Here is a 17128-nt window from a genome sequence, read left to right as displayed (position 1 = left end):
ATAGGTAGAGAGAAGAAGAGGGCGCAGGCAAGGCCAGGTCCCCAAATGGAGGGGGTCCTCTGGCCGTGCAGTTGGGTGTGGCTTCTTACTCAGCAGTATCTGCATCGATGTGAACCAGACATCCAGAAACACGGAAGCGTTATTGGATAACTCCGCGCTTCTCCCCCTGCAGGAGCATAAGAATTTCCGGGGCCTCAAAGATCCTGGCTGAGGGCAATCATAAATGATTTTTAATGTGGCTCAGCAAACAGAGATAACTGGGTTTATGTTCCTTATCTGGAAATCCTTCCTAAAGAGGCATTTTCACAGAGCGATGTGGTCCCCACCCCTGACACCGCCCAACAGGTCAAACGGGTGGCTCAGGCGTTGACCTGGGGGTTCGGTTATAGCTACTGGACTGGCTTTACATTGCTAAACAGTCTGCAAGGCTCCTAGCAAAGCTAAAGCCAAAGAAAGCTGCTTTATAAGACTAGGGCCCTGCCCCCGTGAGCCGTAGGGGCCAAGGCCACTGTTCAAGTGCGATGTGGGGTGAGCCTTTCTTACTAGACGTTGCTCTTGGAGCAAGTCTCGGGAGACTGGTGGTGAGCTAACTTCCTGAGCAGAGACAGGGGTGGGGGTCCCCTTTCCCAATCTCCCTCTAGCTGGAGCTTTATTATAGGCTGTGGAAAGATTTTTTTTCTTTAAAAAAATTTTTAATGGTCATTTATTTTTGAGAGAGAGAGAGAGAGAGAGAGAGAGAGAGAGACAGAGCGCGAGTGGGTGAAGGGCAGAGAGAGAGGGAGACACGGCATCTGAAACAGGCTCCGGGCTCTGAGCTGTCAGCACAGAGCCTGACGTGGGGCTCAAACCCATGAGCCATGAGATCATGACCTGAGCCGAAGTCGGGACTGAGTCACCCAGGCACCCCAGGCCACGGAAAGATTTTATGCCCTGCACCCCATGACTTGTCCGGGGCCGATCTTAGCATACTCCAGGGTCATGGCGTGGCTTACGCTCATCCGATCTGGGATGAGGCTACAGTGGATGGCTTGCTGGGGCGCCTTTCTCCAGAGCAGAGGGGTCCGAACAAGTCACTTGTTCAGTTTTGCTTGGGTTTCCGAGGTTAAAGGTTTGCTGCTAAAAGGAAGCTACGGGGCTTCTTGGCTGACTTAACCAGATGTCTCCCAGGTCCCTTTTGGGCCACTTACAGCTCAGAGCCCTGTGCGGTGGGGACCCTCCCCAGGAGCCCCCAGGTTCCCGGGCTCCTGAGGCCTCAGGAACATCCCACGTCCCTTCTCTCTTCCTGGTTGAGCAGTTCGATTCCGTCCTGCTCCTGTAAGCTGTCCGTCCACCGCCTCCCATACCTGCTACTTCCCGTGACTTGGCCGACAGCCATCAGACCAAGGATGTTGACTTTCTGCTCTCCAAACACAAGATCCTGTGGCTACCAGGATCCATGCTCATTAGCAGGTGCACGGGATTATTAACCATTTTTTTTCTTTTCACAGAATCATCACCAAATCTTGCCAAATTTGAAGCGAAACTAGCATTTCTCCTCTCCTTCCACACAGATCCTGACCTGGCCGGGGTTTCAGTATTATCCGGCCTCTGCTATTACAACAGCCCCCTGCTTCACCTTCTTTTGGTTCTCTTCCACTTTCATCCTTCTTTCCAGAACTTTCTAGAACTTTCTGGAGGTCGAGAGAGGCCCGGGCCCCTTCCTTACTTTATTTTTTTGACATACTAAAAACCAAAGACATGTCAAAGCAGGGTTGTAAGGTTATGATGTGTTAGACATGTTCGCTTTTCACAGAATTAATGCTTTAAATTAAAAAACTGTAATGCTGTCCAGTTGTGCTAGTCACAGGATAGTTGTAGAATTAAAAAAAAAAGTTAATAGAGTATATGTATTCCAAATGGTGTGGCCTGCTTATAAGACAAAGGTCCAAAGTAGTTTCACAAATACCATTTTTTTTTTTTAATTCTGCCGGTATGTCCTTGTGACTAAATGTTGAATCTTATCTGAAGATGTAACCTTGAAAGTCCGACTATAGATTCCTCTGAGAATTAGACTCTGGGCTTTCCTGGGGCGCCTGGGTGGCTCAGTCGGTTAGGCACCTGACTTCAGCTCAGGTCATGATCTCACGATTTGTGAGTTCAAGCCCCAACTCAGGCTCTGTGCTGACAGCTCAGAGCCTGGAGCCTGTTTGGAATTCTATGTCTCCTTCTCTCTCTGCCCTTCTCCTGCTCACACTCTGTCCCTCTCTCTCAAGAATAAATATACATTAAAAAAACAAAAAAAGAAGAAGAAAAAGCTGGACCTTCCGGCCACCCACCATAGCACAGATCAAATTTTGGTGACTCCAGAGGCTGTTCTGTGAAGTCCAAATGCCTAGTCCCAGCGGCCTGCCCCACCCTGCATGGGTGCTTCGGGTCTTACAAGTACACTTCACACACTGGCTTGACCCCCATCCCGCCCTTGGCTGAATCCCATTCACCTTCTAAGGTCTAAGACCATGTGTGCCTTCCTCTTAGGAGTGTCCCCACACCTACCCCTGCGGAGGTGGAGACCCTCCTCTTCCCAGCTCTGCTTGCACCACATATGGTTGACTTCTTGCCACAACGTGGCACTGTGAGCAACTTGAAGACAAGGACCACGAGTTGGTCACCTGTGCCTTCCCGTTCCTAGCAGAGGCCTGGGGACATGCATGAATGAACTTTCCGATGAATAAATGTAAAAATGAATGAAATGCCACAGGGCTCTCTGCGTCTTAGTTCTCCGTTTGTTTGGGGCTAGATAACTTTGTTTGAACTGGTGGGACTTGGTGAATTTGGGAGACTGCCACCTTTCGGGCCGGAAAACCCTCTTACTCTTTGCCGGCCGCTCGAGGTTACAGCTCCAGAGTGTAACCATGACGACCACCGGGTGGCGCTAAGTCCCTTTGCTGTTGCAATCCAAATCTAGTAGGGCCCGGATAGCCCATTTCAAGAGACTGAAGATTATTCTAGATTGTATTCTGCAAGGAGTATCCATGAGCCCACTCTGAAATCCCAGATGTAGCCCACGGAGGAAAAGAAATTTTGTAAAAGATATCTAAATTCAGTTAAAGGGAGAAATTGGTCCAAAATGAGTCCAAATATACAGAACGTAGCCTTGACTGCGAGCCTGCTCTTATGGGTCCTCTGGTCACCCCTGCTCCAGCCGCCGAGGCCCCAGAGAGGGCGTGCTTGTGCCCCTGGACACACAGGAAGCCTGCCTTCACAGAACAGACTGGAACCCAGGTCCACTACCCAGAGTGACCTTGGAGGGCTGGTTGTTCACGGGGCAAACAGGTAGGCCGGCGTGGTCGCCTCGGAACACGAACCACTCACATTAGTTCTTCGGGAGAATATCTATTGCTCCCCGACCTGAGCTCTCAGCCGCATGTCTTCTAGTCAGTAGTGACTCCTTGCTCCCCGGGCACCATTCTCTCACTGTCCCTGAGCTGTGTGTGTGGAGGTGGGTGGGGGCTCCTTCCCTCCTTGCTTAACTCGGGGGTCCTTCTGGAAGTGAAAGGAACACCACTCTGCTTCGAGTCCTTGCTGAAACCATCCCTCACACCAATTTCTTTCTGGGATTCCTTGAAATTACAGTCAGCTCGGGTTAGTTTCACACTCTGTACCTGAAGATGGAGGACCCCCAGGCTTCTCGTTGATTGGTTCTGTGGCCACTCACGCCCCCCCACTTAGCCGCCCCGCCCCCTTCTGCGGGCCAGGGCCTCCCCTTTGCTGGCCTCCAGGGGCCCAGCTTGTATTGCAGTCTCCGTAAGCGGCACCCTCTTGGCCCGTGGCAGCCCCTGGTCTGGCTGGTCTCCAGGGGCTCCCCCACCTCTGCAGAGCTACCGGGTTTGCCAAGAGTCACCCTGCACTGCTCATGCTGCCTGTGGAGAAGGGGCTCAGCCCTTGTGCACGGAACGCGTGTTGAGTTGTGGCTCTGGCCTCTCCACTTCCAGCTGCAAATTCTGTGTTTTATCCAAGCCCTATACACACAGCAAGGATAGATCCTCGCCAGGCCTCTCCTGGATGCGATGTATCACCAGGTGCTGTTCCAGGTACAAGAAGTGGCCTGCAGCAACCCCCCCCCCCAGCCCCCACTGCGGTCAGGCCACTACAGAGGGGGCAAATGTCACCTTGGCCTCCAAGCCCAATCTGCCCTAGGCTGACCCCAGCTGTGGGAGGGACCCTGGGTTTCAGGGTTCTCTCTTCTACCCACTTATTCTCTTCTATTTCCCACTGCGGGCGGAACTGCCACCATCTTCTCCCTCTTTGGAATTCCTGGGACCGGGATGGCCCGGAGACATGTCCTCAGGGCTCCTTCTCTGCTGCTATTTCTCCCAGCTTGCAGGCGCCCCACCTCCACCGGGGGTTGCCAATCAGTCCCACAGGTGAGCAGTAAAGAGCCCAGACAAGGGGAGTGGCCCCGGGGCCTCACAAGCCCTCAGAGGACTCCTTCTCTGACGTTGGCCAACAGTCTGCTCCGAATCTTTCTGAGGTCTTCTCAGAACTTTCTCGAATACCAGTATACTTGGTAGAGGCCTTCTAAGCCCCTTGAATGGGAACGCACTGTTCTCATAGAGGAGAGACAGGAGCTCCTGCAGGATGGGGCCCACATGTACTCCCAGGACCAAGCATTGGCACCCCACAGCCTCCCCAACGACGTTTAGGAACTGAGTGGATACCGGAGTTGAGGCTGGAAGGTGAGACCAGCCCCCTCCTCCCCTCCCCCGCGGAGAAGCTACCAAAGGTCTTGAAGGGCAGCTCTGAGTACCGTGCCGTGCCCCGCCCCCCCCCAGCAGCCGGCCGTGGGCTCTCACGTGGAGGATCTTTCCTTTCCCCAGGCCTTGCTGCTGCTTCTCTCCATTCCCCTTATCATTTGTTGATGCCATAAGGAAATGGAATTCTAAAATAAATTCCTCTCTCTCCCCCAACCCCCAAACTTCTGAAGAAGCTTTAAGCCTGGCATTACAAATTTTCTAAATAGTGTTGCAAAATCCCAACAGCTTATGCAGTGAGCAAAGTGCAGATCTGAGGAAAAACCCCCAGTGAATTTTTTTTATCTTTTCTCTCGTGGTATAGCTGCGTGATTTCAAAGGGAGGCAGCCACTCCATCTCCATTCAGGCTCTGCTTCTGGGCAGAGATTAAAAAGGTAAAAATCTTGAGCTGGATCAAAGGGAAGCTCTATTTCTATGTAGGGCACGGATGCTGCCCACAGCACTGTGCTTTGGAGAGAAATAAACTCTTGGTGGAAAGGGAACATTCTGGAACCTTCTGGATTTGTGTGCCTCTTCCTCTAACGGGCTTCCGTCCCTCCCTGGGGTAGGTACAGACCTCTGGCAGGCACCAACCAGGGGGACTGCCCCGTGTCTACTTGCCCCTCTAGTCTGAGACCCCTGGGGTGGGGGTGGGGGGCTCAGCAGTAGTTGCTGATTGGATAAAGGATGGGGGCTCCTGTGGTCTAGGGGAGTCCAGGTCCTTCCTTGGTATAAACAAAACAAAGTAGGTCTCTTCCCTTCTCTTTGGACATGGAGAGCCTGGCATACGGTGGACATTGAATGAACGTTTATTGAATGAACTAACTTTACGTCGTGTATTTGCGAGTGTCTGGGGTAGGAGTGAGGCGCTGAGAAATTACCATTACCTCTGTGCCAATGGAGGGCTTCTGCTGGGGTGGCCACTGCTTCACACTCTACCAGAACCCCAACATGCAAGCCTCACCCGCAGTCTGTGACTCCACCGGGGTTGTTTTTATTGTAGACCCGAGATGGTCAAGGTGCTCAGGAACCCTCTAGGGCCACAGGGTTGGAAGGAAAGTGACACCGATGACATATCCCAGCCATCAGACCTGAAGCCCGTGTCGCTGACCATATTGACGTGCAGGGAGTGAGTGAGTGGGACTCCGTTTTCTGACATATCACTGTCTGGTCTCATTCTTGGGCGTATTTCTTTGAGATCACGTTCACCACCGCCCCCCCCCCGCCGCCCGGTCTGGCAGATGGAAGCTACCAGCGAGGCCCGCAACGTCCGCCAGGTGTCGCTGCAGGGAGCGCGGGAGGTGGAGCTGGAGGCCTGGGAGGCTGGGAAGGAGTGGGGAACCGGAAGTAGGGCTTCTCAATGCCCTGAACGGCACGTCTACACAATCAAAAACATGTTTTCATAAGGGAATGGAAGACCTGTTGGACCCAGGAGGAAATGTGTTGCTTGATCCGGGGCCTGACCCCTCTCCCATTCTGGGTGATTCTCTGTGACAGACCTTCTTAAGGTTCGGCTTCGGTGACAACAGCCATTGGTCAGTGTGGACAGTAAAAAGGAGCTCTGGCTTCCCACCTTACCTTGTCTACTGTTTACATGGAGGGAGGGCAAAATCAAAGAAGCGGTATCCTGAACTCTGGTGTTTGGAGAGGGAGCTCCCCCAATTTTCTTTTAAGTTTATTTATTTATGTACACTCTACATCCAATGTGGGGTTTGAACTCATGATCCTGAGATTGAGTCCCTTGCTCCTTGGGCTGAGCCAGCCAGGCATCCGAGAGCTCCCCATCTGATAAGTAATCCTGGGGCTTTTCCTCATGAAAGAACAGGGTGTCCTTCTCTGCCCCTGGTTTCCATAGGGAGGTGAGGCTGAGCCTCAGTCATAGCAAAAGGGGCCTTTGCACATGGACCCTGTTCTCTCCGGCCCGTACATTTTAGGGTCAAGAATAGAACTCACAAGCAGGGTGTGATGGTTGAACTGCGTTACCTTCAGATTCAACTGCTGAAGCCCTACCCCGCCCCCCCCCCCAGGTATCTGTGAACATGACCTTTTATGGAAATAGAGTCCGTCCCTGCAGATATAAGTAGTGAAGATGAGGTCATACTGGAGGAGGGAGGCTCCTAATCCAGGATGACTGGTGTCCTTGTGAAAAGGGACCCTCAGGAGGAGCCAAGCCTGCTGACACCCCAATCTCAGACTTCTAGCTTCTGGAACTGAGACAATCAGACTTTTGTGGAAGCCGCTCAGTTGCTGGTACGCTGCTGCATTGGCCCCAGGAACTGACACACAAAGAGAGTGTCTGGGCGACAGACTCCATCGGTGCCTGGGATGTGTCCACATGTCTCAAACTGTTGGCCAGACCTTACCCTCCGGGCTCGGGGGATACAAAAGAAACTCCTGCCACTTTAAAGGCCTTTCTGCCTAGGAATGGGGTGCCTGCATGAGAAGTTAGCGGAAGGAGTCTCAGATTCTCGAGACCAAACGTTTCTATGTTCGGTGATGGAACAATCATCCTTTTTTTACTACAAAAGGAAGATTCCAGGCCCAAACCCCTTGCCTTATAGGAAAAGGATGCTGAGGAGGAGCCCCAAATTCACTCCACGTCTCTCAGGATTACCTTCTAAGTAAGTGGCGGACCCCACATTCAGGGCCAGGTGCGCCTGACTCTGGAGCTGGACTTGGATTTGGTGCATTACTGTTGTCTTCTGTTTCAAACGGGACGAGCTCTGGCCCTCAAGAACAGGTGCACAGCCAGGGCCAAGAAAGGGTCGTGGCGCGCTGGGGACCCTGGGCTCTGGGCGGGGCCTCAGAGCTGCGTGGCGCCGGGTGGGGGCGGCCATGGCTGAGCCTTGAAGGACGGACAAGGCCGGCACTGTTCAGGGCTGGGTGAGCATGCTGGGCACACCATGAGCAAAGGCCTAAAGATAGTTTGTGTGCAGGGGAGCGGTAAGGAGTTCACTGTTTCCGGAGTCTAATGAGCAGGGCAGTTTACAGAGGTGCCGGGGGCGGGGGGAGCTGGGGAGATGGGCTCTTAGGAAGGCTGGGCTATATCTTTGGGGTCATCCGTAGGGCGAAGATAGCATTTATCTTTCACCCCAGGACGTTTGAGCGTGAAAAGGTGCTAAAATTCATGAGCAGGTGTTCACTGCTCTGTAACAGAGCGTGAACTGTGACTGTCCCAGACACGCTGTCACAGAGTCCCCGAAGTGCTTGAAGCAGGAGCCCGCCATCATCAGCTGGGCACTTTAGAAAGGGCTCTGGCTGCGGGGAGCAAGACGGCTCCGGCGTGTTTACTTGCAGACGTGAAACATGAGACGGGAGGAAAGAACACGGGGAGAAGTCAGTCTCTCCCGGCCCTTGTCCCCGAGTCCCCTTCTCAAAAGCAGCCCCGTCCTCAGCGTTAGCGTTTTGTCCCAGAGGGAGTCTGAACATCGGAGCGGACGCGTACGTATCTCCCTGTGGCACAGCGGTAGCTCCTGACACACGGTCCCACCCTTGGCTATGTATTGACATGTGTGGAAATCATCCTGTCTTAGCGCATACAGGTCTGCTTTCATTGTTTGCTGGCTTTTTAAAAATATTTTCATATTTCTTTTGCTTTTTTAATTTTTTTATTTTTAAATAGTTTATTGTCAAATTGGTTTCCATACAACACCCAGTGCTCTTCCCCACAAGTGCCCTCCTCCATCACCACCACCTCCCTTCCCCCTCCCTCTCTCTCCAGCTCTCTTTCCCCCTTCCCTTCCCCCTGGTCCTCCATTAGGTTTCTCCTGTTCTTCTGTTAGACCTATGAGTGCAAACATATGGTATCTGTCCTTCTCTGCCTGACTTATTTCGCTTAGCATGACACCCTAGAGGTCCATCCACTTTGCTACAAATGGTCAGATTTCATTCTTCCTCATTACATCTTTTGCTGGCTTTAAAATGTTCCATAGAGGGGCGCCTGAGTGGCTCAGTCAATTGAGCCTCCGACTTCAGCTCAGGTCATGATCTCACATTTGTGGGTTTGAGCCCCGCATCAGATCAGGCTCTGTGCTGACAGCTCAGAGCCTGGAGCCTGCTTTGGATTCTGTGTCTCCCTCTCTCTCTGCCCCTTCCCTTCTTCTCATGCTCTATCTCTCTCTGTATCAAAAATAAATAAAACATTAAAAAATAAAATAAAATGTTCCATGGATTCCACGGTTTGCCTTCAACATTTGCCCTGTGGATGGGCCTCATGGTTGGCGATTTTTTGCTTTTGTAAACAATGCTGTAATCAATATCCTCACCCATGGAATGTGTGCATAGAGTGAATTCCCCGAAATAGAATCGCTGAGTCCAAGGGCATGCGTACACGGATCACTTTGATAAATCTTGCCACAGCGTCCCTCCCAGGCGGGGAATTCATTCTGTTCCCACCTTCCTGTGCCCGAGGGCAGTAAGTGCAGCAGGAATGCGTTGGGTGCTGGGTGACCGGGCGAGGTGGGTGGTCCAGCTGGGGGCATGGAGTATGGACAGGTGAATGGTGCCATGTCCAGGAGAGAGACATGAGGATCTAATGTGAGGCAGTCTTGGTGGGGGTGGCGGGAAGTGATGATTTGGAGAAACATGTGAAGAGGGGAGTCCCCCTGGGGCCCTGGGTGGCTCAGTCAGTTTAGCGTCCAACTTGATCTCACAGTTTGTGAGTTCAAGCCCCACATCAGGCTCTGTGCTGACAGCACAGCAACCACTTGGGATTCTCTGTCTCCCTCCCTCTCTCTGCCCCTTCCCCACTGGCTTTCTCTCTCTCTCTCAAAATAAATAAACTTAAAAAAAAAAAGAGGTCAAGTCCCCCCAGCCAGAGGATAGACAGGCATACAGGGGATGACGTTCACCTCTGCCTTGTGTAACTGAGGGGTGAGGTAAGTTTATTGACGGAGATGGAGAAAGCAGTCTTTTAGGAGGGTCATGTCAGAGGAGCTGAGGGCGACCAGGTAGAAACATCCAGAAGAAGTTAGATGCAGGGGCTTGAGGCCAGGGAGCAGCTCTAGGTGAAGGCTCAGTAGGTGTGGGAGTTGGGGCCGGAGGGGCTGGTGGGGCTGGTGGGGCGGCCTGGGCCCGCATGCCTGGGGAGGCGGCGTCAGAGGGGAGAGCAAGACGGCCCCGGAGGCAGTGCCCCAGGAAGGCCTTCCTTTGGGCCCCGGCTCTGCACTTGCGTCTCAAGAGGTCAGGAGTCCCTAACTGTTGCTGCCGGGCCCCTCCCGGCCTCACTCTAAGAAGGCCCAGGTCGAGGGGAAGCCTAGGGGTCAGCCATATTTAAAGGGCAGGCTAAGGGGAGAGACACAAAGAATGTTCTAGAGGCCCAGGAGATAAACTCCCAAATCTGGAGGCAATAGGTCTGACAAGGAAGGGACTCAAAAGTGTCCATTAGAGCAATTAGGAGATCACGCGTGCCCTTAGCGGGTCGGTTTCCAACGGGGACACCGGCTGGGATTCTATGAAACAGTAATAGAAAGTCAGCGTGTTTACTCATTGGCCGTATCCTAGCAACAGCGTGTTCTCAACAGGGCTAAGTGTTCTAGAAAGCAAGACCAAATTATACAAGAACACAGAGTTCTAGAATGTCTGCATGGATTTGTCAGCCAATTTCCGTCTTAGAGGTACTCAGGAGACTGGTAAAAACCATCGTCTTTTTCTTTGAATTTCCAGGTAGTCCCTGTTGGGCATGTAGTGCATTAATAGAATTTAAGGTTTTGCCTGGATCACGCCCGGCGTGGGTCCTGGAATTCAAAGTTGACCTGAAGGCGAACAGGAGACTGGGGGGGGGCTCCCCAGGAGGAGAGAGGAGCTGAGAGTTGTACTTAGCCTTTGAAGTCAAACATCACTTAGGAATCGGCTGTGGGATTATCGGCTTTCCCAGGACAGCACGGGCAGGGCCTTCCTTCCCTCCCCTCGCGGTGGCTGATTCTGGTAGCTCACACACCGGGTGGGTATCTGACCCCCCGGGCTGCCGCCCCCTGTCGGGCCCTCCCTCCCAGGCCCTGGCGGGGTGCAGGGAGAGCACTTAGCCCACCGATGCAGGCTGGCTGGTTACTTAGGGTCTCCCAACAGGTGGCTGGGGAGCTGGTCCGGGAGGGAGGCAGGGGCTGTGCTCAGGTCGCCTTGGTGGAATTCCCTCCCTCCCGTGGGTAAGGACTCAGGGGCTGCCGTGCGCCAGGCTCGGGAGAGGAGATGTGAGCCTGGTCCCTTCCTCTGAGGGTCCTGTGGTTGAGTGGAAGGCATGACCTAGTCCACACGTGCCTTGGAGGAAACGCATCAGATCCGAGAGAAGAAAGCAGGGTGAGGGGCATCTGACCCAGCACGGGGCAATCAGCAGAGACTTCTCAGAGGAGGTGATGCCTGAGCTGTGTCTTGTGACTCGAGAGAGAGTCAGCCTGGTAGAAGGCGTGGCAGGATGCTGCTGAGCTCAGAGGCAGCGTCCGGGAGACACGTCGGAGGGGACTGGCATGGCAGTTGTAAGATTCTGGGGCCACAGTCCAGAGGGCGGTTCCCGGACACTGTGCCTGGGGCAGGGTGGCCTTGGCCACGCCGTGGAATCAAGAAGTTGTTGGGTTCAAGGTCTTTCTTTAGGCAAAGCAGGGTGACATGTAAAGTCACCCTCCATCCCGTCTTCCCTTATGATCACAGAACGGAGCCTGTGAGCCTGGGGGCGTGGTGAGCACGGAGGGGGATGGAGTCCTCTCGGCCCTGCAGGCTGGCGGCCAGCGTCGACTCTGTCCCCACGGAGCCTGTCCCACACGCGAGATGACAGAGGGATGGCACCTGTCCCTCTGGCTCTCTTGAGTGTTCCGTAAAATAATATGGAATGACCTTGGGCGGGTCGAGCCTCGGATCTTTCTCTCCCTAGTCCCTTCATCTTTATGGTGACGCCTTAGGGTTGTGACGAGGGACGCCCTGAGAAACAGAAGTTGCCGCTGAGATTCTACAGCACATTGGTCATGGAGGTGTCCAGGGAGACGTTTGGCCCCAGAAAAGCCATCTGAGTGGCTGGCTTGATCTAACCGTTTTGGATGTTGTGTGTTTTTGTTTGTATTGCGGTCACTTGTGAGGTTAGAAATGGTTATTTGGCACACTTAACAATACAGACAAGTACAAAGGGGAACACAACTCTCATGCTCCTGACCCCGCCCCCCACCATGAACAGATAGTATCAGGCTTCCCTATTTACTTTAGTTGGCTTGTTGGTTTTTCTTTCTTAATTTTTTAAATGTTCATTTTTTTGAGAGAAAGAGAGTGTGAACAAGGGAGGGGGAGAGAGAGAGGGAGACACAGAATCCGAAGCAGGCTCCAGGCTCTGAGCTGTCAGCACAGAGCCCGATGCGGGGCTCGAACCCACAAACTACGAGACCATGACCTGAGCCAAAGTCGGATGCTTAACGACTAAACCACCCAGGCGCCCCTTGATTGGCTTGTTTTATTGAAGTAAAACAACACAGGTAAAGTTGAAGTTTATTTTTTCCTGTTCTCCTTCCCAGTCCCATTCCAACCACCGTCATGAGTTCGGGATGCATCCGCACCGTGAGTTCCTAATTTATACTGCGTGCTTCTGTAAGTGACGGACAGCATCGCAGAGTGCGATCAGAAATTTTTCGTGTCATTTGTTGACAGTGCTTTGAACTTGCTCTTCTGCTCGGCCGTCCACATTTCGGAGATCTACGGCTGCAGACGCCTGCAGCCTCGGCTGGTTGCCCGGACCTGGTTCGGGGAAGAGGTCGCTGCTCCTGTTTCCCTATTTCTGCTCTTGGGAATCCCTGCCCCGATCTTACAACAGAGTCTGCTCACGTCCGCTCTCCTGCAGGCATGATCTTTCTGCGCTACCTGTATTTTTCTTTGCCCTGATTTAGAAGAGAAACTAGATTCTCGTTTTGAGGACAGTTTTAAGCTCACAGCGAAGTTGGGAGGACGGTGCACCGAGATTTTTCATACATCGCCTGAGGCCAGCCCTGCACAGTGCCATTGTCCCCATCCGGTTACCAACATCCTAGGAGGACACACCTGATAGGATTCATGCACCTGCGTTGACACATCGTTATCACCCAGAGGCCAGAGTTTACAGGTAACTCTTGGTGTTGCACCTGCCGTGGGTTTTAACAAATGTATAATAGCATGTATCTAACACTACAGCATCATACGGAATAACTCAACTGCCCTAAAAATCCTCCAGTTTTTTCCTGTTCATTCCTCCTTCCCCCCAACCCCTCAAAACCACTGATTTTTATACTGTCTCCATTGTTTTGCCTTTTCCAGAATGTCATAGAGTCGCAATTGTGCAGTATGTAGCCTTTTCAGATTGCTTCGTTTACTTAATGATATGCGTTTATGTTTCTGACATCAAATGGCGTGGTAGCTTATTTCCCTTTTGTGCTGAATAATATTCCATTGTCCGAATGTATCACAGTGTATCCATTTACCTACAGAGGGCATGTTGATTGCCTCTGACCCTTGGCAATTAGCAATAAAGCTGCTATAAATGTCTGTGTGCCGCATTTTGTGTAGACATGTTTCCAACTCAATGGAGTAAGTACCAAGGAACGCGACAGTTGAATTACATGGTAAGCATATGTCTGGGAGCACCGGGCTAGCTCAGACGACAGAGCATGTGACTCTTTTTTATTTATTTATCATTATTATTGTTTTAATGTGAGTTTATTTTTGAGAAAGAGAGATATACAGAGCATGAGAAGGGGAGGGGCAGAGAGAGAGGGATACAGAATCTGAAGCAGGTTCCAGGCTCTGAACTGTCAGCACAGAGCCTAATGTGGGGCTTGAACCCATAAACCCTGAGATCGTGACCTGAGCTGAAGTTGGATGCTTAACTGACTGAGGCCCCCTGGTGCCCTGAGCACGAGACTCCTCATCTCAGGGTGGTGAGTTCAAGCCTCACACTGAGTGTAGAGCCTACTTAAAAAAAAAGATAATAATAAAAAGAATATATTTAGCTTGTCAGAAATTGCCAAACCGTCTTCCAAGGCCCTGATTTTTTTTAATGTTTTATTTATTTTTGATACAGAGAGAGACAGAGCATGAGAGGGGGAGGGGCAGAGAGAGAAGGAGACACAGAACCAGAAGCAGGCTCCAGGCTCTGAGCTAGCTGTCAGCACAGAGCCTGACGCAGGGCTCGAACCCACGAAAGTGAGATCTGACCTGAGCCGAAGCTGGAGGCTTAACCGACTGAGCCACCCAGGCGCCCCAAGGCCCTGATTTTTAAATGTATCCACTTTCCACTTTTGTCATCTCCAATCCTTTTTGCAATGAGTGGAGGAAGAGATGCAAGCAAGTATCGAAACACCTTTCTATCCACGCTCGGCAGCTGGGGACTCAGGCCAGACCTCTGAGAGTGGACCGAAAGAGAAGGCCTGTGTTGAGGGGGGTGTACGTCAAACATAGGCTCCCAGAACCTAGAGCCAGTCCACAGACTCCTGCAGAGTCCCCAGCTCTGCCCTGAGGATACAGAGATGATGAAAAGATGCTCAAGCCCGCTGGCTGTAGACGGGAGTGTTCGACCAATCCGCCATCGGCTGCTCTGGGCCCCGAACCGCAGACTCTGCTTACCCAGTCCATGGGGCACAGGCGGCGGCTTGCTGTCCATCTCTGCTCAGCCCCAAACCTACTCTCCAAGGAGCGCCCTAGGACATGGTCTTTGGGACATCTCCCGCTGCCTGTTCCCTCGATCCCTCGCCAGAGGGCGCCCCTTAGCACCTGCCGGTTGACCAGAATCCAAAGGGTAGAGACACAGTTCACTGATTAGAGCCTCAGCGCCTCGAATAAGCATGTGACAGGCACTCAGCAATAAAGTGATGCATTGAAATAACGGCAGAACACAAATGCTTAGCCTGTTTTAATATGCAACTTAAAAAAAAATCTTTGCTGCGCTGGAAGGATGGGGTATAATTAGTCCCTGCTTGATAGCATAGTCGGGAGTTCAGTCTCTTTGTCCTGGAAGAAAGAGGAACCAGTATTTCAGTTGCTCTGAGCCTTATGGGCCACTAAGATCTACTGTGAAAGAGCCAGATTTGGGGGGCGGGGGGGAAAATATGTAGGCTGGTATCAAGGACACAGAAGGTTGAGCAGGGAGGTAGCCAAGACGCTCTGAGACGGACCCTCTGCGATGGAGCCTGCATGCCGGCCTGGGAAGTCACCCGAGAATGGAGACACGGTGAGTGGGCCCGGCGAAGCCCCACGGCGAGGGGTGACCTGTGGCGTGAGAACCCCCAGACGCGTCCGGTGAGGTGACAATCTTCCCTGGCCCGGCACCTGGACCGCCCGGCAGCCCCTCCGGCCGGTGCTGGAAGGTCCGGACGCCCTGGTGCAGGACGCCCGGGAGCGCTGCACTCCGGACACCGTGCCGGGCTGACTCCGTCTGGCTCCCAGCCGGGTACCGCCCGATGCCCGGACACCGCCCTGTCGGGGGCGCATGCGCATCTGTGCCAACCTGAGCAAGCACAGGTCTCCTGAGCCGGGCCAGCGGTCACTGGCTCTCACGACGCGATCAAATGCAAGGTTGTGCTGCCCGGGCATAGTGCACCCTTCCCGGCACTGGGTTCAAGTGGCGCGCTAGCGTGTCCCGCAGAGGACACAGATCGGATTCGCATAGAGACCGGAGTTTAAGGGCAGCTTCTTGATGCTCTGAGGCCTTTAGCTTAGGATTGTTCTCATCTATGTTGTGGATGAATAAGATTCTGGAACCAAGATAAGAGATCTGCAAGTACGTCCTACTCTAAACAAGACATGAAAACATTGTTTTAATACGTTCTGTGGGGATATTTGAAATAGCGATATTAATGAAGACCCTGGGGGTTCACTATGAGCCAGCTATTTTTCTTAACATTTTATTTATTTTGAGAGAGAGTGTGTGCACATGTGCAAGTGGGGGAGGGGCAGAGAGAGAGGAGAGAGAGAATCAATCCCAAGCAGGCTCAAGCTGTCAGCAGAGAGCCTGACCTGGGGCTCGATCTCATGAAACGTGAGATCATGACCTGAGCCGAAATCAAGAGTCAGACCCTCAGCACGCCGAGCCCCCCAGGATCCCTGAACCTGCTGTTGTTTTAAACGCGCTGCGGGAGTTGGTTCATGCAGTCCTCAGAGCCGCTATACTATACGAGGTGGGGGCTGGAGGGGGCCGGCATGCTCTTGCTTTTCTTCCTTAAACCGAGACACCTCCACACACGTGGCTTGGGGCTTAGGATGGCAGGAAATGGTGTTCCTTTCACGCGTTAGTGGCTGTTTCTGCATAAAGTCGTTCCCGGAAACTGGAGAAAGCTGGCATGTTCTGCAAACAGCCAGGGGCCATTTCTGACCCTGCCTGAGATGGTCTCCTCCCACTGGATTAGCTTCCGCTTTGGGGCTCACTGGGAGAGGAGTAAGACGTAACCATGGTAACTAACAGGCTACTACCTCCAACTCCAGTTGCTAATCTGGGTGACAATTACCCTGCCCAAAGCTCCTTAGACATCCTCAGGAGAGCCTGGAAAGGTGCTGTGTGAGGCACAAGTCCCACGGGGTGGGGACTGTGCCCTCGGCCCTGGGACCTCACAGGTGCTTTGGGGGAAACATCTGCCTGCAGTCAGGAACCTTGGGCTCAGGCCCCAGCCTCACTGTCCCGCCTGTGTGATCTTGGGCAAGTCATTTCCCACTGAGAGTCCCCACGTGAGAGGGAGATGCTGATAATACATGGCTGCCCGAATTCTCATGAGTATAGGAAGAGTTAACGCTTACGAATTGTATTTTGTAATGAAATGCCAACTTCAGGAGTTACTGCCTTTACTTTCCAGTCCTGCAGAGGCGTGTCTTTGGGGAGGCAGAGTCAGAGAAATTGGATGATGCATATTTTGATTTTCTCAAACTTTTTGTTAAGGTTATTTTCAAATACAAAGGAAAGCAGAAGGAATAGAATGATCATTTTCCATGTGCTCATTGCCAATGTCAACCATTCACAATCCTTGGCCAGTTTCATCCATTCCCTGTAAAAATACTATCTTTATGGAGATACGGTTTATATACAAATCATGCACCTAAACATACCTTTCCACGAACGTGGACACTCACGTAACCGTCACCACAATCATTATGTAGCACTTCCTCACTTCCCAAAGTTCCCTTGTGCCCCTTCCCAGCCAACCGGCCCACCCCGCATGGTCCTAGGGCCTGGGGCAGACCTTCCAAGGGACACGTGCATCTTCCTAGGGACAGCTGGAGCACAGGCAAAGTACGGTCTTGTTCCCAATGAGGTTAGAAGGGTGGAGGTATTTTTATACATATATGTAACATACATATAGATATACATAACATAAAATGTACCATTATAACCATTTTTAGGTTTACAGATCAGTGGCCTCAAGGGAAC

At 52.3% G+C, this 17128-nt stretch overlaps 1 long non-coding RNA gene across 3 annotated transcripts; it reads left to right on the top strand.

Moving 5' to 3' along the window:
- Positions 1-7015: 7015 nt before the first annotated feature.
- On the top strand, positions 7016-13280 carry LOC115289207. Of its 3 annotated transcripts, XR_003907467.1 has the most exons (3): positions 7016-7391; positions 12261-12303; positions 12394-13280. It is a non-coding gene; the product is annotated as an uncharacterized LOC115289207 (long non-coding RNA). The 3 variants fall into 3 exon arrangements; XR_003907466.1 differs by having other exon boundaries at positions 12261-13280; XR_003907468.1 differs by lacking the exon at positions 7016-7391 and adding an exon at positions 10352-10400 and having other exon boundaries at positions 12261-13280.
- The last annotated feature ends 3848 nt before the right edge of the window (positions 13281-17128 follow it).

This window comes from Suricata suricatta, chromosome 4, assembly GCF_006229205.1.
Source record: "Suricata suricatta isolate VVHF042 chromosome 4, meerkat_22Aug2017_6uvM2_HiC, whole genome shotgun sequence".
NCBI classification, from domain to species: domain Eukaryota; kingdom Metazoa; phylum Chordata; class Mammalia; order Carnivora; family Herpestidae; genus Suricata; species Suricata suricatta.
This window is presented reverse-complemented; position numbering and strand designations above follow the sequence as displayed.